Here is a 21,694-nt window from a genome sequence, read left to right as displayed (position 1 = left end):
GTCACTTGGGAGTCTGTGCGTCCTTCTCAACCCAGCCCATCACTACCCGCAGCCTCGAGCGCGCTGCCCCGCGCCCAGCCCAGCTCTCAGAGAGCCCAGTTCAGGCTTAATTCCCCTCGCAGGCCCAGCGTCTGGGGTGCCCGGCTCATGGTGGTAAGTAAATACAGCTTGTGGAATGAGTTAATAAAGTCCAAGTGTATCTACCAAGGCGTGCTTATGAGAGCAGGAAACACGCCCCCAGGAATGGGAAGAGCCCTCTGTGACAGACCACGGGAAGGCTGAAAGCCCCGAGCTTCGCGCCCTGTGCTGGATGGCAGGCTTGGAGAGCCACCCTTCAGTGAAGCTCAGAAAACAGCGCAGCCTCAGAGCCTGCCGGCCGCACAGCAGGAAGAAGAGATAAGAGCCCTGTGCACTTTGTCGGTCTTTCCCCTTGCAGGGGAACTCCCTGCAGAGGCACCAGAACCAGTAACAGACAAAGCAGTGCTTCAGGCTGTAAACTGCCATCGCCTCTGCCATCGGGAGGGGGCAGGGCGAGGCGCTGGGGACCAGGGACAATCTGGGGATGAAAGTCGCTCAGTCGTGTCCGACTCTGTGATCCCATGGACTATACATACAGTCAACGGAATTCTCTAGGCCCGAATACTGGAGTGGGTAGCTTTGCCCTTCTCCAGGGGATCTTCCCAACCCAGGGATCGAACCCAGGTATCCTGCATTGCGGGCAGATTCTTTACCAGCTTAGCCACAAGGGAAGCGGAAGAATACTGGAGTGGGTAGCCTATCCCTTCTCCAGCAGATCTTCCCAACACAGGAATCCAATGGGGGTCTCCTGCATTGCAGGCAGATTCTTTACCAACTGAGCTCTCAGGGAAGCCCACAATTTGTGACTACCACCCGACAAAGAGGGGCTTCCCAGGTGGCACGAGTGGTAACGAATTCACCTGCAATGCAGGAGACACAAGAGCCGTGGGTTCGATTCCTGGGTGGGGAAGATCCCCTGGAGAAGGAAATGGCAACCCACTCCAGCATTCTTGCCTGGAAAATTCCATGGACAGAGGAGCCTGGTGGCTACAGTCCATGGGGCCGCACAGAGTCGGACACGACTGAACACACTGCAACAAATCACCCAACAAACAAGCCCCCAACCTAATCCAGCAAAACACACCAAATTCCGCCACAGTTCAGACCCAGCAGGAGACAAAACACAGACCCCCCTGAAGAGGAAGTGACGTATGCACTGTAGCCAAAGAGCGAAGTCAACACTCTGAAAGGGGAAAAGAAAATCAAGTGCAAAGGGCCACCCAAGATTTCTTAAAAGAACCTGGAGGGTTGTGCCTGAATGAGGCGCACTTAGCAGCCTCCCAGCCGTTTCCTCCAAGACTTCTCTAACCTACACTTATGGGCCAGCAGGATTCTGGAAAGAGCAAAGAGACGTTGAAGTCTCCTTCCCTTTAGAAACAGGGCTTCCTGCAGAGGACATGACTGGAGGTCAGGGGGGAAGAGGAAGGGGAGGGGACGTCACGGAGTAGAGAGGTGGACCGTCAAGAAGATGACCCCGGACTGAATGCCTAGAATAGACCATAAAGATGTAATCTTCCAGGTAGTGATGCTCTGCGGCCCTAGGACCTCTTGATCCCAATTATCGCCGAGAAGCATAAACATGAATTAGGTGCTCCCAATGCCCCTGGGGGAATTCCACTTCCACCCTTCATTTAACTGAGAAACTGAGGTACAGAGAAATGAAGGAAATGGCCTCAGAGATACCAGAGTGAGTCAGCAGCGGGACCAGGAAGCCCGGGCTGTGACTCCCTGCTTCCTGGTTTCCTCTATAAATATGAGAGCACGTTCTCACCCACAGGCAGGTTCCAGGAGCGCTGGCGAGGAGATTCAGGTCTTTCTGGGGGGAGGGGCAAGACACCTGACCTCAGGCCCCCAGGTCTAAAGTTTCTTTTGAGATAGGGGGTCCCCCTTCCTTCAGCACAGCGTGGAAAACCAATGTACTGAGATGCCCCGACTTCCTGCTCCTTCAATGAGCGCGCCACCCCCATCACTATGCTAAAGCAGGGTCTGCACAAATCAGCCACACTCTGTGTCCCAGGGCCCAGGAACCCGACCCTGCCCCTCTGTGCCAACAGCTTCTGTGCGCTGTGCTTTGTAAAGCGCTGGCACGCGCTTCAGGAAAGAGCTGTGTCTTTAACGGCCACCAGAAGGCTTGTTTGGGGATCTGTCCCTCTAAAGCAAAAAAGGAGAAGAAAGAATAAGCGAGGGGTGGCTGCAAACTGCTTATTATCAGCTTCCGAAGCTGAGTGGAAGTTTAACCAACTTCAAGGAAAGTACACACAGTTCTGAGCCCCAAACTGTTTGAGGACTTTCCACTTTTTTTTCAGGCGCTGGAGCTGGATTCTAGAGCAAAGGGCAGAGGTGATTATTCTAGAAGTTATGTCATAGATGGTGTAACATTACTTCTGCCCACTGGGATCTTATCGGCCACATGCGTCGGCTCTATTTTGAGACCCATTGGAGCCTGCTACTTCGGACATGGGTAGTGTTAACAAGTCAACACACGGTTGACAAGGGTTGAACCTGCCTCCTCCCGGCAAGAGCAATAGTCAGACCAGACTCTCAGCACCTGAACTAGTGGACTGAAATGCTGCTTCTGCTTCAACATGAAATACACCAGCACAGTGTAAAATGCAACTGTAAACCAAGTCCTGGGGGAAAAACACACAGACACATCTGACTTCAGTCTCTTTGCTATTCGGGCAAGAGGACAAACAGTATTAAAAACACTGAGCTCCTTCCACAGGGCAGGGCTGGGAGCTGGAATCCCAGGCAGGCAGGCAGGTGTGTCAGGCCCCGGGGGGGTGCAAGAGCCCAGCTCACTGTCTTAGTCTCCTGTATGGGAGACCCTGGCCTGTCCCTTGGCCACTGGCAGGCAGCCAGTTCTCAGGGCCTGACCTGATGCCATATTCTCAGCTATTTCCATAAAGGATGCAGCCATTCAGCTGATTGAGGGATGCTAGCAGTTTTGAAAGTCAGGGTTCTGGTCTTTTCATTGTCCAGTGCCTCCACCCCACCCCACCCAACGTCCAGGGCCAGTGCAGGGCCTGCTACCTGACACTTAGCACTTGCTCTCTGCAAGGCCGCCTCACTGCTTCCTCGGACCTAGAAACCACTGTTTCTGGTCCTGCTAAGACACGCCCCTTCCTCCCAACTCCCAGATGTGAGTGGCTTCCTCTTATTTCTGTACCAAAGGAGGGGTGACAATGTATACAGTGCATTGTTGTTGTTTGGTCCCTAGGTCGTGTTTGACTCTTTATAACCCCATGGACTGTAGCCCACAGGCTCTTCTGTCCACTGGATTTCCTGGGCAAGAATACTGGAATGGGTTGCCATTTCCTTCTCTAATACAGTGCATGGGAGACATTATAGATGCCGGCTCATCCTGCCTACAAAGGGTTTTTGTCTTTCTAGTACGAAAACTGTAGTGCTAGAGAAGACTATTGAGAGGATTTTAGACTGTAAGGAGATCAAACCAGTCCATCCTAAAGGAAATCAACCCTGACTACTCATTGGACGGACTGATGCTGAAGCTGAAGCTCCAATACTTTGGCCACCTGATGCAAAGAGCTGACTCATTGGAAAAGACCCTGATGCTGGGAAAGACTGAGGGCAGGAGGAGAAGCGGAGGACAGAGGTTGAGATGCTTAGTAGCACCACCAACTCAATGGACACGAACTTGTGCAAACTCTGGGAGATAGTGGAGGACAGGGAAGCCAGCGTGCTGCAGTCCATGGGGTTGCAGAGTCGGACACAACTTAGCGTCTGAATAACAACAACAGTACAAGAAGGGGGAGAGTCTTTCCTGGCAGACAATCCTATTGGATTTAAAGTAGGGGTGGTTAGAAAGGTTTCATCTCCATCCATCTCAAAATTAGAGGTACACTGAAAAAGACCCGGGTCCTCTGCTGATGGTAAAACAGCATGGGGTCCTGAGAAGAGTTTAGAAGGTGAGAGAGTGAGTTCCATATCCAGACACCCAAGAGAGCCTCAGGATGAAGTACAGCCAGGAAGATGGCCCACTTTTAGGCACCATATGTGCTTCCATGGACCATTACTGTTAATAGCTGTGTCAATTCTCCCAATTAACTTCTACTTAGACAAATAATAATCTCCCCTTCTTCGGGAAATTGAGGGCTCGTTTGCCTCAAAAATAATTTCCCTCTCCCTTAAGATAGTAAGAGCTAAATAAGTCTTTCAAAATCTCCCCCCCTTTTAAGTGACTATTTCCAGAAGTGAAAAGTTAGAAAAGCCAGAATAATCAGGTTAAGTCACAACTAGCCCAGAGCCATCTGTGCGTAGAATGTGGGGATGATCTGGGTAACAGTTAAGCCCCTTACCAACCCACTATTCACTGGGAAGGGATGAAGGAAGAAGTGACTAATGATGGATGGTCCAAGGAAACAGCTGTCGTTATTCTGGTTCAGTTTACAGCACTTCTTGCCCTTCTGAAGATAAGAAGAGGCGGGTGCTCAAGGCTTTAGACTGGAGAGCTGGTAAGGAGGCCCCACGTGAGTTTCAACTCCTCCCTGAGAAGGAAAGTGAGTCATCTGAGCTGTTTAAGGGTTTGGAGTCACAGAGCAAGGTTCAAATCTTAATTCTGTCACTTAGATAAATTACTTACCTCTTTCAGTGTCAAACTCCTCATCTGCAAAATGGAAAAATAAGAATATTTGCCTGGTAGGATTGTTGTGAAGATTACCATAACAGGCCAGGTGCAGCATAAGGGCTTAGGAAGTGGCAAATAATCATGGGAGAATAAATGAAACGAAGAGGATTTGCTAATAAATAAGACTCTTCCAACTAATCTCACCTCCAATTATGATTGGGGAGCTCGGGGTATCATCCTTCGTCCTGGAACCCCACTCAGCAACGATGCCATCTGCTTGCTTGTTGTAATAATCCAAGAATTAAAAGAAAGAAAGAGGAAGGGAGGGAGAGAAAGAGGGAGGGAGGACGGGAAAGTGACAAACAGCAAGTAAAGAAAAAAGTGTAGTGTTAGCTGTTCAGTCGTGTCTGACTTTTTGAGACCCCATGGACCGTAGCCCACCAGGATCCTCTGTCCATGGGATTCTCCAGGCAAGAATACTGGAGTGGGTTGCCATTCCCTTCTCCAGGGGATCTTCCTGACCCAGGAACTGAAACTGAGTCTCCTGCATTGCAAGCAAATTCTTTAGCATCTGAGCCACCAGGGAAGTCCAAGTAAAGACGTGTAGATAATAAAATTTTACTCTGTATTAAGAACCTTCCAAACTCTGGACAATATTTGTGTTTCTGGCTGTTTCCATGCTTATAAAGAGTTCCTGTTGAGAGCTATACCCTGGAGAATTCAGATCCAGGAGTGCGCACAGACTGTGAAACCGTTTTGGCTTTGGACACTAAAGTGAGTCTTTTAGGTAGGTATAAAAAAGTGGCAAGGACGGTATGCCTAGAACGTCCAGTTCTGATACCAATGGATGAAACCACTCAGATCAGTGCATTGACTTATCCTTGACACCATTTCCTCTCTTGTATCATATACTATACAATTCAATGACAACGAAAGCGTACTATGTGTTGTGTAGAAAAAGGCTAGAGGGGGAATTTGCTTTACAAAACTGACAAAGAGCCTCTCACCCAGAGAGCTGGTTCTTCTTTCTGCTGCTGCTGCTAAATCGCTTCAGTCGTGTCCGACTCTGTGCGACTCCATAGGCGGCAGCCCACCAGGCTCCTCCATCCGTGGGATTTTCCAGGCAAGAGTCCTGGGGTGGGTTGCCATTGCCTTCTCCAGGTTCTTCTTTCTAGTCTCCTTCCAAATATAAGGTAGTAGTTTTATTTTTAGCACTCAGTAGTTTAAAGATACATAAGAACAAAGTCATACTTTATATTCAGGAAAACTTTAAATTTGCAGTTTATCAGTTAATGACAAACATGTGCTGTGGCCACCTGATGCCAAAACCTGACTCACTGGAAAAGACCTTGATGTTTGGAAAGATGGAAGGCAAAAGGAGAAGGGGGCGGCAGAGGATGAGACGGTTGGATAGCATCACTGACTCAATGGACATGAGTTTCAGCAAACTCTTGGAGATGATGGACAGAGGAGGCTGTTCTGCAGTCCATAGGGTTGCAAAGCATCGGACACAGCTTAGCGGCTGAACAACTTTTCAATGTCGATCATCTTCTTAGTCTATGGAGAACACCTGATGCACATAAAGCAGCCCTTGCAATAACTGTGTCCCTGTGGGCCTTTTCAGCCATCTGCTGGGGACCACTGATCTAGAGCAGAAAGCAGGATGGGATGCTCAACACGCCCTTAGGGTGTTTTCCGTCATTCAAACAAGACAAATACTCCAATTTAAAAAAATGTTTTTAAATAATAACTTAAGCAAGATGAGATGAAACTACTTTCCCCTAAACCTCTGAGCCCAGGAAGACAGTCTCGTTCTGAAATTAGTTTCATTTCTATGTGCTTGGAAATTCTACCCACGTTTGAGTTTTTTAGCTCTCTACAAAATAAGAAGTATTGCCAATAAAATATTCACTGAATGATAGTGATCTTGCTTCTGTGGCATCCACCCCTTTAAATTCACCATATTCGTTATGTTGTCCTTGTGATATTCTGGTAATTTTCAGATAATAGGTATACCTTATTGAACAGAATGGGAAAAAAGCCCAAAGTCACTCAATATAGAACGCAAACTGCACTACCACATGTGTTTTAAATATATTATGCACACAATTAAGAATACAGTATTGTAAACCAGCTCTATAAATCTTATAATAAAACAGTAACACACCAATGCTTCTTAGCCACAAAGAAGCCCTTAATAATACTATAGATTCCATGATGATATGGCTTTGGGACTGACTTCATACTCCCTGGGAAGAACGTCAACCAGTTGAGATATATCAGAGCACATCGCCCTCTGAGTACCTAAAATGAAAAGGAAAAATGCCTTCTTGCAAGGCAGAAGCAGCTCAGCGTGTGCCCAGTTTCAACATTTCTGAAAATCCTTCGAATTTTTACTACCATTTAAAAATGCTAAGAAAATTTAATTTTCCGACAGGGCTTCAGGCCTTGTTCTGTGAAGAACACAACTGAGATCCTTTGCCTTTCAACTTCAGGCCTAATCAGAAAAATAAATCTTTTGTAAATAATAAGGTGCTAGCCTATCCAAATGCCAGCAATTAAAATTAGCATCATACTTCTCCCTAACCTTGATTCCATTGTTAGGAAAATAACTTCATGAAACTTAAAAGAAGGCATTTCAACTTTAGGAAGAGATATTTTTTTCTTGAGAATGCAGGTTGGTGGGGGTGTGGGGTGGACTAATAAATTTTTCTTTTATGGAGACTCAGAAAAGTCTTTTTATTTTGGAAAATTTGGAAGACACACAGAAGTGGCATTTTTCCCATATCCATTTATCACATATCATATGTGGCATAAATGCTCACATATCTATTTCCCAGTTTCAGCACATGATTTAGAGTTTTCATTTTCTCTCCTCCCCTACTCCCGCCCAAAACTGGATTATTTTAATCCTAGACATTATATAATTTCAGTGCAAACATTTCACTATATACATCTAAGACATGAGAACTCCTTTTTTGAAATAACACAATCACAAATCCACTCATGGTTAAACAAGTAACAATAATCCTTTAATAGTCTTTAATACGTAGTCAGCCAGTGTTCAAATTTCCCCAAATGTCCCATATTAACTTTTTATCAGATACATCTTCAACTTTTAAGGATGGTGGCTGTTTTTAAGGAACTCACATAGCTGAAATCCCCTTGCAGTTCCGCTTAGAAATATTTCTTTAAATAAGTGCTTAGTCATGGGGTATTTTATCACAGATTCCACAATCACCCTGGGCCTTTATTGAGATGGGCCCACACATCGTTGGACGGTAGAGACAGGCTCCACTAAGACTTTTCTTACCACTTCTTACTGTAGGGCAGCACTTTATAGTGCAAAGAGCTGGAAGTCAGGAAACCTTGATTCTAATCTCAATTCGGTCATTACATAACTGTACAGCCTTGAGCAAATCCATTTTTCTTCTCTGTCTCTGTTTCTAAGCCTGTGGAATGAGTGGGTTAGCCTATATAATCTGTACATTTCCTTCTGGCCCCTAAGGTTCAACATACTTGATTTTATTTATTTCAAATACTCTATCTTCATGCGCGTGCTTGCAAGGATGAGAGCATGTCTATTACAGGAGAGAGTGTGAAATCGTAAGACCACTCAAATCCTTACTTTACTTTCCTTAAGTCCTTAACCTTTCCAAGCCTCAACGCTATACTGTATGAGTTATTTATTTTATTAATACTTACCCATCTCTCCCACCAGATGTAAACTTCCACAGAGAGGAATTTCTCATATTCATCTTTCTGTCTCTAAGCCTAGTGTCTAGAACTTGGTACATGCTTGTTACATGAACGAATGTTTGAGTTTGCAATCTGAGTGTGAATGACTGCTCCATTTACCTTGCAGGATTATTGTATGGTGAATAACCTAATATATGAAAATGCACATTTTATGTTACATACTAAAAAATGTTAAACACTATTATTTATATTAGAAACATTCCAAGTAGAATATTTTGTTCACTTATGACGATCTGACCTTATCTCAAACCTTTATTAAAGGATGAATGACAAGCATTTTTTTTCTTTCCTATGCTAAATTTCATCTCTTTGGAAATTTTTTATGCCTCTTTCATTTTTTTAAATTAAAATTACACTTCTAAGTATTCATCACCATTTTTTATTTTTTTCATAATGATATTTTGGGGAAATTTTTTGAAGTAATTGACTAGTAGCTTAGGCCAGTCTAGTTTAAATAAGCACAAGTCAAAATAATGCAGAAGACAATGTAACAGTAACTGTATATACCAGATACATAAATTTGCCTTTTAAAAAATTTTTTTATTTGGCTGTGCTGGGTCTTAGTCGTGGGGTGAGAACTCTTATTTGTGCCTTGTGGGATCTAGTTTCCTGAGTGGGGATCGAACTTGGGTCCCCTACATTGGGAACTCAAGAGTCTAACCCACTGGACCACCAGGGAAGATCCCAAAATACATTATCTGATGAACTAAATGCTGACTGAATTAATTCCCTAAAGATGATTCCGATTCAGTTCCTCTTGTAGCTGAGTGGGAGGACTTTTGCCCAATTTCCTTAAATGGGCTCTTTCTTGTTAGGTCACTAAGTTTATCATTTACAGATTCCTGATTATCCTCAAGCACAGTTTTGAAATGTGAACATTTCCCTTCACCGTGTTCCAGTCTGGGAGAACCCCTAGAGCACCATTTCCTGAGAGGAATGTAAGTCCTCAGCAGTGATGCTCACAGAACCAGTGACTGCACACACACATTTAGGAAACTGTGACGCATAACCTCCTTGTGGTGATTCACAAACACCTAAGCGCATACAAGAACTCCAAAAGGCCTTGCCATGAAGCTGCTTGCTGCATTTATTGGTTACAAATAAACTTGTTTAACTCAGCATTTCTCAAACTTCCTAATTTCATGTCCCACTAAAAAAAAAAGAAAAACAGTGCCAGTTAAACTAGGACTGGAGGATGCTATCAAATAGGACCTTAAAGATGTCAAAATTTGAAAATATGTGCATCTTGCAGTAGATGAAAGGACTTCCCTCATGATCCAGTGGTTAAGACTCTGCAATTCCACTGCAGGAGGAACAGGTTCAACTCCTAGTCAGGGAACTAAGATCCCACATGCCTCTCCACACAGCCAAGAAATACAAAATAAATTAAAAAGAAGTAAAAGAACTAAATATTTTGAATCTAAAAGAAGGAAAGAGAACTGGCCCTGCTGTAATCTGTGGACTCAACCAACCTGGAATAGAAAACGTTTGAGAAAAAATTCCAGAAAGTTCCAAAAAGCAAAACTTAGGTTTGCTGAAGGCCAACAATTATCTACAGAACGTTTATTGTATTTCTAACCATTTATATTGCATTAGGGTTATTAAGTAATCTAGAGGTGATCTGAAGCACAGGGGAGGATGTGCACAGATTATATGCAAATTCGACACCATCTTCCACGAGTCTTGGGCATCCCTGGATTTTGATATCTGCAGGGGTTCCTGGAAGCAACCTCCCTGACACCAAGGGACCACTGTACCGGTCACTCGTGTATTTCTGGTTCAAAACAGACTTTGTTCACTTAAAAGGTAAGTTCTGGGTCCGCCTCAGAATCTAACTGTCCAACTGTCCTCAGTGAGCGTGTGAAGCTCTTTAAATTCAGATGGCGTGTAATTAAATCATTCAGCTGGTCGACAGGTAGTTGACTTTCACTTGAAGCCACCCTTTGCCTCTCAGAGAGCCCCACACCCTGAAATGACTCAAGTCCTTAACACCACCATTAAAAGCCTTAGCGCTTTCCAAGCAACAGGCTTGGGCGTAAAGCGCAGTAAGTGTTCAGTGAGTCAGATGAACTTTGTGAGTCTTGCGGGGACGCTGGAGGATTCGTAAACCTGCTCCTAGCGGAAGGGTGCGGCGGCCTGGGCTCTCCAGGCCCCACTGCAGGAGTGGAAGGGCCTGGCCCCCGTCAGCCGTCTACATCCTTCCCCATCTCGCCAATCCGCCCCCAGAGGGGCTGCAGGCCGGGCTTGGGGCGGCGTGTCCCAACCGAGACTGGCCCAGGCGTTCCATCTTCCCCCCGTGCCCAAGTTGAGCCCCTCCGAATGCCTGAACTAGACCGGCCCATCTTTCCGAACACGAAGCTGGGGCTCTGGCCGGGTCTCCGGGCTGGTAGGACCAGCCAGGGCCTCGCGCCGTCCCTCGGGAGCGGAACAAACAGCCGCTGACCCCGGAGGTCCGGGTGGCCTTCGCCCTCGCCTTGCGGCGCACCTCGCAGCGCGCTCCCCTCCCGGGTGTGGGGGGTCTCCACCGCCGGCCTCGCTCCGGGCGGGACGGACACTTGGCCACACTTCCCCCGGGCGCCGTATCCGCCGCCGAGATGCGGGCAGCCCCGGACGGCCCGGCCCTCTCTGTATCCACCGGGCAGTCTCCATGGCTCCGCCGTCATCCTCCGCCCCTTTCCCCGCGCGGGGTCCAGTGGGGGCGGTGGCGGGGGGCGTGCGCAGGCACCCGGCGGTGCCCCCCGTCTCACCCCCGGGGCGGCCGGGCCCCTCTGGCAGCCCAGGCCGGCCCCGGGCCGCTCGTCCGCACCCCGACCTGCGCCCCGCGGGGCCGGGCGCGGGGGCCCAGGGCGCCGCGCAGCCCCCAGCCCGGCCGGCGGCGCGGGGGAGGGGCGCGGCGCGCGCAGAGTTGCTGAGTCGCTTCGCAGGCTCAGAAGTTGCAGCTGAGACGGCAGCTTCCCGCCCCCTTCCTGGACTCGGCGGCCCGGAACGCACACCCCACCCGTCACCACCCGCCACCTGCCCTCGCCCCCGCCGCCCCGGCCCGGACTCACAGCACCCCCTCCCCGCGCCCGCGCGGAGCCCAGGTTTCCAGCGGAGTCGGGCTGCGGGCGGGGGCACCCCACCTCGCCGCTCCGCCCGGGAGAGGGGGGCACGTGGGGGGGCGGGGGCGGGCAGCAGCCCCTCCTGCAGATCGCTGCGCCGGGCCAGCGCTCTTTTGCACTTTGCAAAGCTGAGCCGCTGGGCAGGGGTCTCCCACCGGCCCCCGGCGCCCTCCCGGGGCGAAGCGGGTTTGGCGGAGCGAGAAGCGGGCAGCGTTCCCATCCCTTCCCGCAGGGGGTGGGGATGCGGGGAGGTAGGGGGTTGCCCGGGCCGGCGGGAGGGGCTCCGCTAGGGGCTGAGGTCGCCAACAGGTGCTCTGGCGCCCACGTGACGGGGGAGGGGCCGCGCAGGGGAAGCCGGGGTGGGGGTGGGGTGCGGGGGGAGGCGGGCCCCCTCCCCCCCTCCCCCCTTTCCTCTTCCTCCCGGCCCCTTGCAGAGCCCGACTGTGGGTGCCCCCCGCCGCCGGCGGCCTAGGGATTGCTGCTCGCGGGTGGCTCTCCGCCGCGCCGCCGGTGCCCTCGCGGCCTGCCCGGGAGGAGGAGGGGTGGGGAGGGAGGGATGAGAAAGTGGGTCAGGAATGTAACTGGACGCTGCGCACCCCCACGCACCCCCCCCCCCCATGCGGGCCGCGCCAGCCTTGGAAAGCGAGTCTTTCGCCGTTGTGGTTCCCCGGCATTACCGGTGGACGGTTACCAGGGCATCCCGAGGGGTGTGCTTCCCTCTGACCCTGGGGGAAGAAAAATCCGGTTGCCTCAGTAACCGAGTTTGGCTTGGATGCGATGATGCAGTGGATGTTTTAGGTGAGCCTGACCGTGGGGAGGCTGCACTTGCCCGAGGGAGTGGACTCACTTTTCTTACTGCTGAACCAAGACGTGGAAGGAAAGCTGGAGAGGATGGTGGGTTCTTTGCCCTGCTTCATGTTTGTGGTTTTACCCTCTCAAGAGAACATAAATTGAGCGTTTTTGCGTTCGAGTTTGCAGTCTCCCAAACACAGGCCCGGGCTGCCATAAATTCACCCAAGTTCTTAACAAACGCTCACTTAGTTGCTACAAAGGTTTGAAGTTAATATCTTAGACTTGGAAGGCGCAGGGGACACTGACAGTTTTGTATCTGGGGAAGGCCTGAGAAACAAACATGAAAAGGCCTTTATTAAAACTCCTCAAAGCAGAAGAAGTGAGAGCATTCCAGTTAAGTTTCCTCCGGAGCTCAGGGGCTCCTCACACCCCAAGCATGTGATCAGGGGACGGAGCACCCAGATTTTAAAGTGATGCTCTTTGCATGCTGGTAACACAAGCAGAGTCAAGAAGAAATAATAGTAAACGATGAGACTGCAGAGGTGAGGCTTAGCTTTGTGGAGTTTGCAGCCCAAGGTCTTCTTGAGCACCCTTCCAGGGAGTTGTTGCGTTTTTTCCCTTCTGCTGGTTTTGTCCCGGGGACCTCAATTACAGAGAGCAGGGTAGGGCTGAAGCAGAGCCCAAAGAGCCATGACGCCCAGCAACCTGCTGGAGGTTTATCCAGAAGCCCAAAGGGGTGTGTTACCCTTTAAACAGATCTTAAGGGCTATCTGAAAAGTTGACTTAGCAACCAGTGTAAATTTCTGTTTCCCAGGCAACTCGTGATAAAGAAACCTAAAATTTGAGATGCAGTTTGCATTAAAGAGTCCTTATTCATAGGAAGCAAAAACTGATCAGTTGAATTTCTATAAAATTGAATCATACATTTATGTATAAAAGAGGTTATTTTGTGGTGAAAACGTATGGAGATCTAACCATCCCTACTCTATTTTTCTTTTCTTTTTTTTTAACTTCGCTGAGTTTTCTCATCAGTAAAATGGGATTAAGATAATAATAGGTGGTTTGCTCTGGGGTGATAGACTGGATTTTTTCCATTGCTCTCTAGGTGGAGGATCTTCAATTCCAAAGACGAAAGTCTTTATTTTCACTTATGATGTTTTCCTCAATTGTAGAACAGCTGGAAAGGAACCAATTCCATATGCTAAGTAGTCTTGCGTTCTGGAAACTTGAAAAAACATGATCTTCGATTTTGTCACCCTGTTAGCATGATTTCCTTCTGTGTGCGATAATGAGACTTTCAAATCTTGGTGCAAACCGGCATTGTTGCTATGGAACTAAATTGAAATTTTAAGTAGAAACTGAAGTAGCCAACTTCCTCTTTTCTCCCATCCCTTTTCCCCACCCTTCAATTTCTTCTGCATTCATTAAACATTTCTGTATGGGGTGATCTTCATTTTAGATATAACTCAGGTTTATAAAGCAAGTTGAATTAATGAATAAATATCAGTTAAGAAAGGAGTAACAATACAGCCCTCAATATTGTGTCTTGGATATTTAAGATATTTGTTAAGTAATTTGGGGGGCCACTTTTCAAGAAGTTGCCTATGTGTAAGCAGATTTTTACATAGATTATTTTGGACAATGTATTTGTAGCAAATGTACCCGCAAAATTTTTTTTTTCAATGAACATATGCTTTAAACATTTTAGCTACCTACTTTGTCTAGAACCATGTTAATTTAAGGCCTGTGGAGATTGCAGAGAGGCATATCCATGTTCCTAAAAGCACTCAAGTCTAATATGTCCTATTAGGGGTGACAGCTAGATGACAAATATAAGAAGTTGAACTATTTAGGGATTAAATTAAAACACCAGTAAAAAATTATGTGCCTATAGGGGTAAGAAGAGATGACAGATTCACAGCTGAAAGTTAAAGTGAGTTGAGAAGTGCAATAATGAGAGACTTTAAATTTTTTTCCTTCTGTTTATTCTCTACATGTTAGCAGTGAACCAGTCTCGCTTCTTCATAAGAATGAGGGTTTGCTCATTTTCAGGGAGATGCGCCAGGCAGCTAGTGTACAACTGACTGTCAATGAGAAGTCAGTGGTTAAGTGCCAGGGAGGGGCAGAGAGCAGAGGGTGAGAGGGAAGGTGAAAAGGAGCGGACACACCCTTACTTAGCAGAGGCTCAGATGTGGCAGGGTGCTGGGTGTGCCCTGGGAGGGTCGCTGTGAGGTGGCAGCCATCAGGAAGTGCTCCCAAGGGAGTGGGTAGAACTTGAACTTGGGCCTTTCAGGATGTGTACGATTTTTATAGCTAGAGAGAGAAAGGCATTCCTAGTGGGAGAAGGGAGATAAAGCCCGGGGCAGGAGGTTGCAGGGTACATTGGGGGAATTTGACTAGATTAGCTTTGCTGCTGGAGGTTGACGGAATATGAAATTGTCACTTGAATGATAGGTTAGTATTGTTAGTTCCTCAGTCATGTTAGACTCTTTGTGACCCCATGGATTGTAGCTTGCCAGGTTCCTCTGTCCATGGGATTCTCCAAGCAAGAATGCTGGAGTGGGTTGCCATTCCCTTCTCCAGGGGATGTTCCTGACCCAGGGATCAAACGTGGATCTCTCACATTGTGGGAAGATTCTTTACTGTCTGAGCCACCAGAGAAACCCCAATATGCTACGTTAGGTTAAGGCCTTTGAATGCCTGGGCCAGGTTTGGTGTTAGGACTGTATCTGCAGGTAGTGGGGAATTATAATAGGATTTTGAGCAAGGGAAATACATGGTCAAAGTTATCCCTGGGGGAAGGTTAATCTTGTGAGTTCGGCTGCAGTGGGAGTTTAGGGACCATGAGGGTCTAGTGCCACGGGGGTGGGAGGGCCTGGGGAACAATTGTTTCCTGTGGGCCAGGTGGTAAGGGCGGTACTTTGTTAGTCATGGTAAAAGGAGCAGTGACAGTATTTTGTAGTGTTTGGATGTGAACTTGAAGCATTCAAGATGACCAAGGATTTAAATCTAGATGCCTTGGCAGGTGGTACTATCAACAGAAATTGGAACAGGAAGCCAGTGTTTCAGGTAATTGAAGGGCTGATTTCAGAAGTGGAATTCGAGGCCGTGATTGGCAGCTGGGTTAGGTGACTTAGGCAGGGTGGATGGGTCTCAGCAAAGTAGAGGTGTGAGTCATCTACATAAAAGTAGGTGATTATTGGTCCTGAATTTGAACTTGGTGGCAAAGGACACGTTTTAGGGAACATTCACCGTTAGAACTTACTATGTATATTGAGTTGGCCAAAAAGTTCATTCAGGTTTGCACATGCCCTCTTTATGGAAAAACCCAAATGAACTTTTTTGCCAACCCAATATATACGCACATACATATGTATACATTTCAAAATTCTCCTGGGAATTCCTGGGTGGTCCAGTGGTTAGGACTCTGTTAGGGGCACAAACAAGTTCAATCCCTGGGGGAACTAAAATCCTACAAGCCATGCAGACCCCCAAAAATTCTTCTTCCTTGTGAAGCACAAGAATGTAGTCATTCCTAAGGCTTTAGTTAGAGCCAGTCTACTGAATTAGCATTGTTGTAACCCAGGTGCCTTACCCAGCAGCTCCCAAACCCGGCTCAACAGATTCAGGGGTCCCAGCCCAGTTCAGTTCAGTCGCTAGGTCGTGTCCAACTCTTTGTGACCCCATGGACTGCAGCACACCAGGCCTCCCTGTTCATCACCAACTTCCGGAGCTTCCTCAGACTCATGTCCATCAAGGTGGTGATGCCATCATTCTCATCCTCTGTTGTCCCCTTCTCCTCCTGCCTTCAATCTTTCCCAGCATCAGGGTCTTTCCTCACAGGCACCCAGTCAGAATCTCCTGGGCGGGCTGCGTTTTCTGCAGGGGCCACAGGCCACTCTGATGTGGACTCGTCTTGGGGAACCGGGGCTGGGGTGTTCTTCAGCCTGAGACCTCCGCAGGGCCTCCTGTCTCTCTCCGGGAGAGCAGGAGTTCTTCCTTTTCATGGGTTGGTTTCAACCTGTTCTTGTGCTTTGGTATCTGGTAGACGACCATTGATAGACAATACTGGAGGTTGTTGATATCTACAGGACCTGCTGCTTTCCAAATTTAGCAGGGGTCTGGAAGCCTGGATGGGTGTGTCAGAAGAACTCTGTCCTGCTATGTAGGAAGGAGGTTGGGGGTGATGCGCTGTGTATGGGGCTGACTCACACTCCGTCCATCAAAGTGTGTTGAGATGAAGCAATAAACTGGGCCCCGGGCAGATCACTTCCTGTGCCTCTGGATACACAGACCTGGGGTGTGGTGTTTGGCAATATTCTCGAGAGCAGCCATTTGGCTGGGCCTCTTCAGGGGAGCTGGGTAGTCAGAGGTAAGGTGAGGCAAGCTGTGGGCTCTCAACACCAGGCCAGAGTTTAGAGAGAAGCAATCTAGCACAAAATGGATAGTCTGAAATTCAGGGTTGGACTTCTAACAGGTGATGACCGTTAACACTTTTTTCAAGGAGTACCTGTCTGTCTACATATCTTTGCGTGCATGTGTGCTCAGTTGTATTCGGCTCTTCTGCGACCCCACAGACTGTAGCCCACCAGGCCCCTCTGTCCATGGGATTCTCCAGGCAAGAACGCTGGAGTGGGTTGCCATTTCCTTCTCCGGGGGATCTTCCCGACCCAGGAATCGAACCCAAGTCTCCTGCACTGGCAGGTGGATTCTTTACCGCTGAGCCATCAGAGAAGCCCATCTCGTTGTTTTATTGTCACAAAAAACCAGTGTCTGCTCTTTTGAGCAGCAGCACTTTGTCACTTTCGAGTAATCAGGTGCTGATTATCTGGGTGCAAGTTGTCGTTTGCTGTTTATTTTTCTTGTTTAAAAGCTATAAAGAGAAGTTCTCACGTCCATATTGTTTTGTGTCTAGTGGACTAGCAGGCAGGCACTAATAATGAAAACTGATGGTGGAGACTTGGGGGGCGGGGGTGGGCAGTGTCCCCTCCACACTTCCCTCCACGTACAGAGCTTCAACTAGCTATATTTCTAATTTATTTATTTTGGGCTACGCTAAGTCTTCACTGCTGCTCTCAGAGTTTCTGTAGTTGCAGCAAGCGGGGACTCCTCTCTGGTTGCAACGGGCAAGCTTCTCATCGCGGGGATTTCTCTTGCAGAGCACCGCTCTAGGGCTTGTGGGCTTCGGTAGCTGTGGAGCACAGGCTTAGTTGCCCAGTGGCATGTGGGGTCCTCTGGGACCAGGGATCGAACCCGTGTCCCCTGAATTGGCAAGCAGACTCCCAGCCCCTGGACCACCAGAGAAGTCCTTCGTCAGCATTTCTAAGTGTGCCGTTTAGTTACTGTTAAGTATACTCACATCGTTATGCAATATAACCTAGGTCTGGATTGTCATTTAGAATATAAGGGAGTGTTCTAAAAATGTCAGAAAAATGAAGCCCAGGGTACCCAGGAAACTGAGAGAGGATGGTGTACAATGCAGGCCCTTAGAGCATCCGGGTAAGAGGAGAGAGGTGACAGGCAGACAGGCAGTCCTTCTGCGGGATGAGCTTGCCTGAAAGCATCCTATTCAGCAGCTGATTGTGAAGTTAGAGTGCAGGGGGAAATGGCAGTTTCCTACTTGAGATTTCCTTAAGAAGCCAGAAACAGGGCTAGCATCTTGATACACCGATTTTAAATTTTCCTTACAGCTCCAAGTGTAGAATGAGAGAAAGAGCGCCGATCAATACAGAATCTAATGATAATTTACACAGTGTCCTAGAGTCTCCAAACTTTGCCCTGTCCTCTGGCATGTATAGAGTTTCGTACATGTTTCGCACTCTCTTGATTCACACGAGGGGTGGGTAATATTTGCTGCTGTTATCCTAGTTTTCCGAGTGACCTGTATCTTATTACTATTTATGAAAATATGGGTATCAACCACCAAAAAACTTCTTAATGATAAGAACCTCTAAATGTTTGAGCATGTCAGTGATCACATGGTTAAGTGAAATTTGTAATGTTAAATAAGAGAGGTTTGCAAGGAAGATTGGAAATATTACTGCTGTTCATTGAAGGTCTTAGTCAACCCCAATCTAGTAACAGTTCAAGTTTCTTTTTTTTCCATTAGAAAATTTATTTTCACACCCCCTTACTGTTTGCACTCATTCATAATACCCACAAAACAGGTTTGAAGCTGCTCGGTCCAACAGGATGTCAGCTGCAGTTCCAAAGAAGCTATGGGTTCATGTTTTAGCAAAGGAGAGATGCTTTCATTTCCAGCCTTGGAAATGTAGGACTTGTTTAACAGCCTTCCGTTTAGAAAGTGCTGCTGAATTTGAGAAAACTTAGAGAATGGCTCCGAGTTTCTCATTCAGAACTGCTTTAGTAAACTTTTGCTTATCAGTCCTGAGAAGATGTGTTAAAACCAGCTTGGCGACTTTTTTTTTTTTTTTTTTTTAATATAGCAAGCTGGAGGGCCTTGAGAAGAGAGTTTTGAAACAATATCAGTATTGGAACCAAAATGGAATGCTTTTAACCAAGAATCCTCCTATAGTTCTCTGGGTTTGGAGGACTCATCTGTTAAAAGTCAAGTTTTCATGGTGGGACTGAATTAGCAGTGGTAGGTTTTCCTGTGGTAGCAGCAACAAGCAAAGGCCTGGTTTCCCCAAGCACTCGGAAGATGGCTTCTTTTGTGTGGATACCTACATATTTACAATCCTGCGCCCGTGCCTGCCCGCCTCCCCTGTGATTTACTCAATTTGGTTTAGAAGCAATCTTTATATAGATGCTTAATTATTTTGTGCTCTAATGGTATAGAAACACAGTTTTCAGATGAGAGCTGTCTAAGGATTACGTTGGGAGTCATAGAGTTATTATTCAGGTAGTAACAGTCGATGATAATAATAATGTCACTCAAGTGACTTGAAGGTATGAGTTACTGATTTCGTATTGCAGTTGAAGAAGATGTTTGTCTCTGAAGCCACAGGTTTCGAGTGATTTGCCAAAGGAAAGAGGCTGTTAATTCATGTCGCTCCATCATTAATCTACAGAAAATAAAAGTTCAGATGGTCCTGGGAGTCTAGCATATCTCAATTCTGAGTTTTCTTTGAAAGCTGAGTTCTTGCATTTTACTAGAAAAATACTCCAGCTTTTAAGTAAATAATCCAGCCATCGGCAGGTGCCTGCCTCATGCTGAAACCCTGCAACGGTGGATGCGGGACAGCTCCTCGCTGTGTGTTAGGACAGAACTGTATTGTTCCATCGCTGTGCCCTTTGCTTTGTCACTTCTGAGTTGAGCAGGGCCTTCAGCCTCCTGAAATGTCAGCCTAGCCCTCAAACTTGTGTGTGTTTTCCTTTTGATTACCTTGGTTGCCGGCCAGCCTCGTATTTGACATGTCCAGCATAGGCGGTGGAGTTCCTTCTTGATGTCGAGCTGTTAATCTTTTTATTATTTCCTGTCACTTTCCCCCATGATTGATCCTCTTGAGCCTGAAGTGGGGTGGGGGGGTGGGGGGTGGAATTATGAAAATGACTTTGAAAACCAGCTTTGAGAAGGAGTATTTTGCACTGGACTTGGGTCTCACCTGAGACGATAAAGCGATGGAAAAAGCAGAGTCTGTTTTGCAGTGCAGAACCTCAGCACCCAGTGAGCTAGGTTCCAGTGGATGCTTTGCAGGAGAAGTGAAGAGGGTTTTCCTGGTGTTTTTGCAGTGACTCGGTGCCCAGGTGTGTGGGGCGAGGGCGATGAGCGCTCACAGGTGGTCTGCAGTTTAGTTCTATGGAAAGGCTTTAGAACGGGGTCCTCTTTCCTTTGGGATTAAAAATATGATTCTTTCTGAGTTGCAGGCTTTCCCATATATTCTCTCCCTGGTATCCCCTCTATCCTGTGTTCAGTTCACTAATTCTTGCTCTGGCTCTGCCCTCACATCTGATCAACCCACTGGAATTTGAGAAGAAAATAATAGAACCTCAGTTCTTAATATATTTTTAGCTTGTCCTTTTCTCCCCCATTTGTTAACATTGTGGTAAAAAAAGATATAAAATTTGCTACCATGATCCTTCTTAAGTGTACGATTCAGTGGCATTACTTACAGACACAGCGTTGTGCAACCGACACCATGGGCTGTTTCCAACATTTTTCATCACTCCAAACAGACACCCTGCTCTCGTTATGCAATAACTCCCCACGTCCACCTTTAGCCTCTAATCCACTTTCTGTCTCATATCTGCCTATTCTAGATATTTCATACGAGTGGGGTCATACGATAAATGTCCTTTGGGGGTCTGGCTTATTTTCATTTGGCATAAAGTTTTCAGAGTTCATCTGTGCTGTATCGTGCGCCACGCCTTCATTTCTCTTCCTGGCTGAAAAATACCCCATTGTCTGCATATACCACATTGTGTTCATCTGTTCGTCAGTGGACGGACATTTGGACCGTGGATGGAAGCCAATGCTTCCACATTGGCTAGTCTGAATAATGCTGCTATGGACATGGTTATCAAAGTGTCCACTGGAGTCCTCATGCTCAGTTCTTTTGGGTATATATGTGTGTGTGTGTGTGTATGTATGCGTATGTGTAAGAGTGGAATTGCTGGGCCATGTGGTAGCTCCATGTTTAACCTTTTGGAAAACTACCAAGCTGTTTCCCACCGTGGCAGCACCATTGTATGTCCCCCAATAACAACATATGAGGGTTCCAGTTTCTCCACATTTTCCCCAGCTTTTGTTATTTCCCTTTTTTTAAAAAAAAAAAAAAAATGCATTTTAATTAATTTATTTATTTGGCTGCTCCGGATCTTGGTAGCATCACTCGGGATCTTCGATCTTAGTTGCAGCATGCCGGACCATTACTTGCAGCATGAGGGGTCTAGTTCCCTGACCAGGGGTCAAACCCAGGCCCCTTGCGCTGGGAGCTCGGAGTCTTAGATACTGGACTACCAGGGAAGTCCCATTATTTTCCGTTTTTTTATTATAAACACCCCAGTGGATCTGAGGTGGTGTATTGTGGCTTTGATTTCCAGTTCCCTGATGACTAAGCATCTTTTCATGTGCCTGTTGGTCGAGCGTATGTTTCCTGTAGAGAAATACCTATCAAGGCCTCTGCATCGTCCATTTTTATATACATTTTATAATGCCTAATAGTAGTATATAGTTTATAAATTAAAATATACATACGCTTGGATATATGCAAAGTGTCTTTTAAAGATGGAAGATGTATTTTTTATAAGTTTGGAGACCATTATTAGGAACTATAGCAATGATCTATTTTATTTCTTAGTGCCTAACCTTGGCAGGAAAGTGTCAATGATAATTCCTAAGCTTTCTTGGGTGGGGGCGGGGGGTGTGAGTCTTATTTGGTCAAATGTAATGTGTTTACCAGAGCCTCCATGTGAA

The 21,694-nt window shown here is 47.1% G+C and overlaps 1 protein-coding gene across 2 annotated transcripts in view; it reads left to right on the top strand.

The window, feature by feature from the left end:
* The first annotated feature begins 11,382 nt into the window (after positions 1 to 11,382).
* RREB1 (ras responsive element binding protein 1) overlaps positions 11,383 to 21,694 on the top strand; it is a 160,958-nt gene continuing 150,646 nt past the window's right edge. Inside the window, exon 1 of one of the 2 annotated variants that reach the window (XM_065912281.1) lies at positions 11,383 to 11,508. The gene's annotated coding sequence lies outside the window, so the exon portion shown is untranslated. Of the gene's footprint in view, positions 11,509 to 12,401; positions 12,421 to 21,694 lie in introns of those variants that run through there. The other variant, XM_065912282.1, reaches the window with a different exon arrangement.

The sequence above is a fragment of the Muntiacus reevesi genome, chromosome 20 (assembly GCF_963930625.1).
Source record: "Muntiacus reevesi chromosome 20, mMunRee1.1, whole genome shotgun sequence".
In the NCBI taxonomy this organism is placed as follows: Eukaryota; Metazoa; Chordata; class Mammalia; order Artiodactyla; family Cervidae; genus Muntiacus; species Muntiacus reevesi.
This window is presented reverse-complemented; position numbering and strand designations above follow the sequence as displayed.